Here is a 6,000-nt window from a genome sequence, read left to right on the forward strand (position 1 = left end):
TGATAGCGTGACGGTTTTTCTCTGGGGCTCTGAGGGTCCTCTCTCCTTGTACCGTCTTTCAGGTGCCTGTTTGGGCGCTACTTGTTGCCCACATCAACACAAGCACAAAACAGAAGAGTGTGCAATGATGGATGCAAGCCAGGCAGGAAGCCTGTCAATACAAGTCCATTTATTCATCTGAGGACCAAGATATTTATACACTTTTGCAGTGGGGAGGACAAAGCTTTCCCATGAGAAAATATTGTAGAGAAATGAAATGTTGTAGACAGTGTTGCTTGCTCCCTAATAGCCATGTTGCTTCTCAGCAAGCACCTCCTTTCCACTTCCTGGTACTTTGCCCCCTTGTGTACCCATTGTTATCTTGGTCAGCATGGTCTGTTCTTAGCTAGAAGGCACAGAGGGATAGGGAGTCCACATCCTGAGAGAAGCCCTTCCACAGGAGGAGTCAACTTTCTGAGATAAGCAGCCCTTTAGCCTGGGACAAGTCACAAGTAAAACCTGGGCTGGCTTTAGCTTACTCGGACCCCTCAGAGCTAACCCTCAATGTCCTACTCAGACCCTTCAGTTTTTGGCCCTCAACACTAGGTCAAAGGCTATGCATGATTATATAGCCTTTTGGGCATAGTTCCAAATTGCTCCGCATAATGGTTGAATCAGTTTGCAACTCCACCAATGGGGCATTAATGTCTCATTTTCCCCACACTGACTCCAACATTTGTTACTCTCCTTTTATGTCCTATTAACCAATCTAATAGGTATGAGGTAGTATGTCAGGATTGTTTTAATTTGCATTTCTCCAATGAATAGTGAGTTAGAGCATTTTTTCATATGGCTATAGATAGCTTGGACTACTTCACCTGAAAACTGATCATGTCTTTCCATCATTTATCAATTGGGGAGTGGCTCTTGTTTTTATAAATTTGATTCAGTTCTCTATATGTTTGAGAAATGAGGCCTTTATCAAAGAAACTTGCTTCAATTTTTTTTTCATTTACTACTGCTAATTATATTTCCTGCCCTGCTATTTCCCCCAATTTATTCTATTCTCTCTCTCCTTTAACCCTGTCCTACCTCAAAAGTGTTTTGCTTCTGACCATCTGCCCTCCCTTCTATCATCCCCCTCCTCTCCTATTTTCCTGTAGGGTAAGATAGATTTCTATACCCAACTAAGTGTGTATGTATTTCCCCCTTTGAGCCAATTCACTCCCACCTCCCCCTTCTTCCCTTCCACTGTAAAAGCTTTTTCTTGCCTCTTTTAGGTGAGAAAATTTGCCCCATTCTACCTCTACCTTTCTCTTTCACACCTTAATTTTATTTTTTGGATATCATCTCTTCATATTCAACTTACACCTGTGTCTTCTGCCTATATATACTCCTTCTAACTACCCCAATAGTGAGAAAGGTCTTATGAATTACAAATATCATCTTCCCATGTAGGAATGTAAACCATACTAAGTCCCTTATGATTTCCCTTTACTATTTGCCTTTTATGCTACTCTTCAGTCCTATATTTGAAAGTAAAATTTCCTATTCAGTTCTGGTCTTTTTATCAAGAATGCTTAAAAGTTTTCTATCTCATTGAATATCCATTTTCCCCCTGAAGGAATATGCTGTTTTTCAGGGTAGCTGATTCTTGATTGTAATCCTATCTTCTTTGCCTTCTGGAATATTATATTCCAAATCCTCTCATCTTTTAATATAGGAGCTGCTAACTCTTGTGTTATCCTGACTATGATTCCACCATACTTGAATTGTTTCTTTCTGGTTGCTTGCAATATTTTCTCCCTGATCTGGAAACTGTGTAATTTGGCTATAATATTACTTGGAGTTTAATTTTGGAATCTCTTTCAAGAGGTTATTGGTGGATTTTTTCAATTTCTATTTTACCCTCTGGTTCTAGAATATCAGGGCAGTTTTCCTTGATAATTTTTTTTTTTGCTTTTTGGAGGGCAATTGGGGTTAAGTGACTTGCCCAAAATCACATGGCTAGTAAGTGTGTCAAGTGTCTGAGGCCGGATTTGAACTCTGGTCCTCCTGACTCCAGGGCCAGTGCTCTTATTCACTGCACCACCTAACCGCCCCTTGATAATTTCTTGAAAGATGTTCAGACTCTTTTTTGGATCATGACTTTCAGGTAGTCCAGTAATTTTTCGATGATCTCTCCTGGATATATTTTCCAGGTCAGTTGTTTTTCCAATGAGATATTTCACATTGTCTTCTATTTTTTTTTCATTCTTTTGGTTTTGTTTATGATTTCTTTATTTCTCATAAAATCATTAACTTCCATTTGCTCCATTCTAATCTTTAAGGAATTATTTTCTCAGTGAGCTTTTGAGCATCCTTTTTCATTTTGGAAAATTCTGCTTTTTAAGGCACTATTCTCCTCCTTGGCTTTTTGGACCTCTTTTACTATTTGGCCTAGTATGTTTTCTAAGGTGTTATTTTCTTCAGTATTTTTTGTGTCCCCTTTACCAAGCTATTGGCTTTTTTCCCGTGATTTTCTTGTATCACTCTCATTTCTTGTCCAGATTTTTCCTCTACCTCTCTTACTTGATTTTCAAAATCCTTCTTGCGCTCCTCTAATTATCTGAGATCAATTAGTATTTTTCTTGGAGGCTTTGGTTGTAGAAGCTTTGACTTTGTTGTCTTCTTTTGAGTGTGTGCTTTGATCTTCCTTGACACCATAGTAATTTTCTCTAGCCAGAGGGGTTTTTTTTTAGTTATTTGCTCATTTCCCCAGCGTATTACTTGACTTTTGAATCTTTGCTAAAGTAGGGACTCTGCTTCCAGGGTGGAGGGCATACTGTCCCAATCTTCAGAGGTTTTGTGCATCTATTTTTAGAAATACTTCTAGAGATGTGTAAGTTTTCACTTCTTTTATGGTGGTGTGATGTAAAGAGAGCTGTTTACTACTCTCCTGGCCTGTGTTCTGGTCTTTTCTGCCCTGGAACTGTGAGGAGCATCCTCACTCCGCCGTGGCTGCAACCTCTGCTATGCTAATGATCCTCCTCTCCTGGGACCTGCCACCCAGGACTATGACCGGGATCCAAAGGAACAGAGTTCTGCCTTAGTGCTAGCAAAAGACCCCTGTGGTCTCCTTCTCACCAGTTGGTCAAACCCTGCCCTTACCATCTGTGAGCTGAGAGCTCTGGATATAGCCACTGCTATATAGTAATATATAATATATAATAGCCACTGCTAATTCAGTTACTACCAAGGCCTGCTCCTGATTTGCTTTGGCCAGGGCTGTACTGGCACATCCTGTGCTGGACTTCACTCCACTCTCAATCAGGTGCAACAGACCTTTCCTCCTGACCTTCTAAATTGTCTTTGGCATCTGTGGGCTGAAAGGTCTGGAAACTGCCACTGCTTCCAGTGACTTAGTCACCCCAAGGTCTGTTCCAGGTTTGCTGGAGCCCGGTATGTGCTGGCATGTCCTGCATTGAACTGTTCCCTTTTCTCCGTTTGGGGCAACAGACCTTTCCTGTCAAACTTCCAAGTTGTCTTGGGCTAGAAATTGTTTCACTCCATCTTTTTGTGGATTCTGTTGCTCTAGAATTTGTTTAGAGTCTTTTTTAAAGGTATTTTGAAGGTTTTGGGGGAGACCTCAACAAGTCTACACCTTGACTCCCCCATCTTGGCTCTGCCACCTCTATCATTTTCTTGTTGTTCATTTGTGCTTGAATTATTAATGTTGAATTTAATCCTGAGTTTCATGGCAATAATACAGTGCTTATTAGCACAGTGCCTGACACCTAGTAGGTGCTTAATAAATGTTTGTTGATTGATCTTTTAAAGCCCCTTATCCTTTTTTTTTTTTAGATTTTACCTAGTTTGTAGGTTCATAGTCATAAATTTAGAGATGGAAGGGATTTCTGAGTTCATCTAGTCCAAACTTAGTCATGTTACTAATGTTGAAACTAAGGCACAAAAAGATAAAGTAACTTGCCCAGAAGACACACAGGCAGTAGATGGGAGAGCAAAGACTTGAACCCATGTCTTCTGACTAAAAACCCAGCAGTCTCTCCATTCTACCATTCAGTCTCCTATTTTTAAAAAGATAGCATACTGCTTTTTCAGTCCGAGCTGTAGCAAGGGGCTGTGCAGGCAACCAGTTTCCCAGCTTTGGGCCCTCTCTCAGTGGCTTTCCTCCTCCGCCTCCAGCACCTTCCCCCTCTGTGACCATGATGGAACAGGCCATCTCCTTCGCCAAGCACTGCCTGCCCGGTGGCATCGCCGCCGCCATCTCCAAGACCGTGGTGGCCCCCATCGAGAGAGTTAAGCTGCTACTGCAGGTGCAGCATGCCAGCAAACAAATTGCTGTAGATAAGCAGTACAAAGGCATAATGGATTGTATAGTCCGAATTCCAAAGTAACAAGGGGTGCTTTCCTTCTGGCAGGGTAACTGAGCAAATGTCATCAGATACTTCCCCACCCAGGCCCTTAACTTCGCCTTTAAGGATAAGTATAAGCAGGTATTTTGGGGAGGAGTGGACAAGCACACACAGTTTTGGAGGTATTTTGCTGGCAATCTTGCCTCTGGTGGTGCAGCTGGAGCCACTTCTCTCTACTTTGTCTACCCCTTGGATTTTGTGAGAACCCACTTAGCAGCTGATGTTGGAAAATCTGGCACTGAGAGAGAAATCAAAGGCCTGGGAGACTGCCTTGTGAAAATCACCAAATCTGATGGAATTTGGGGCTTGTATCAAGGTTTCAATGTCTCAGTGCAGGGTATCATTATCTATAGAGCAGCTTACTTTGGAATCTATGATACAGCAAAAGGTATGCTCCCAGATCCGAAGAACACTCACATTGTGATAAGCTGGATGACTGCACAATCAGTGACTGCTGTAGCAGGTGTGGTCTCCTATCTCTTTGATACAGTAAGGCGGCGAATGATGATGCAGTCTGGTCGCAAAGGAGCTGATATCATGTACACTGGGACAATTGACTGCTGGAAGAAGATTGCTGAAGATGAGGGAGGCAAAGCTTTCTTCAAGGGTGCCTGGTCCAATGTTCTTAGAGGCATGGGTGGAGCTTTCGTGCTTGTCCTGTATGATGAATTGAAGAAAGTAATCTAAGTACATCCTAATTAAAAAAGGAACCAGTGAATATAGATCATGTAGAATACTTAACCATACTTAGCATTTTGGACCATTGACCTTCAAGAAATTCCTGTTGTCTTTTTATCCAGGCCAGATCATGTTTGTAGGGGATCCAGGAAAAGGTCTTAGAAAAAGGGACTCATTTATTGTGATCCATTATTCACACAGTGGTTTTTTGGGAAAATAACAGTTACTGTGGGTCCAAGGTGGCAGATCAACTTAGACCATCTAGTTTAAATGCTCTTTTGTAGGACCATAAATTTGTGTTTAAGTATTTATTTTAAAAAATCATGTCTCCCATTTGTACTTAAGCACTATATATATTATTTTGCACAGCTGACTTTGGCAGTTATGATGATCTGTGTTGGGCATTCTACTGTAAAAACAATAAATACATAGAAGACTAAAAAAAAAAGATAGCATACTGTGTGGAAGAGAGCTAGAGTAAGAGTCATGAAGGTCTAGGCCTGCTTTTGATATACACTGGCTGTGTCATACAAGAGAAGTCATTTAACCTTTTGGTACCTAGCCAACACTTATACAAAACTATAAGATGAAGAGAAAATACCTTAGGAGAGGGAACTTCCTCATTGGGAGTTCTTTATACCAATGTTTAGTTGAAAGGCATAATATACAAAATAGCATTTTGGACCTTTGGCCTTCAAGAAATTCCTGTTGTCTTTTTATCCAGGCCAGATCATGTTTGTAGGGGATCCAGGAAAAGGTCTTAGAAAAAGGGACTCATTTATTGTGGTCCATTATTCACACAGTGGTTTTTTGGGAAAATAACAGTTACTGTGGGTCCAAGGTGGCAGATCAACTTAGACCATCTAGTTTAAATGCTCTTTTGTAGGACCATAAATTTGTGTTTAAGTATTTAGTTTAAAAAATCATG

The 6,000-nt window shown here is 40.9% G+C and overlaps 1 pseudogene; it reads left to right on the plus strand.

Moving 5' to 3' along the window:
- Positions 1–4,110: 4,110 nt before the first annotated feature.
- Positions 4,111–5,520, plus strand: LOC138141953 (ADP/ATP translocase 3-like; annotated as a pseudogene).
- The last annotated feature ends 480 nt before the right edge of the window (positions 5,521–6,000 follow it).

The sequence above is a fragment of the Petaurus breviceps genome, unplaced genomic scaffold (assembly GCF_028583685.1).
Source record: "Petaurus breviceps papuanus isolate PSGF00001 unplaced genomic scaffold, PetGlider_PUasm1.0 90510, whole genome shotgun sequence".
Classification (NCBI taxonomy): domain Eukaryota; kingdom Metazoa; phylum Chordata; class Mammalia; order Diprotodontia; family Petauridae; genus Petaurus; species Petaurus breviceps.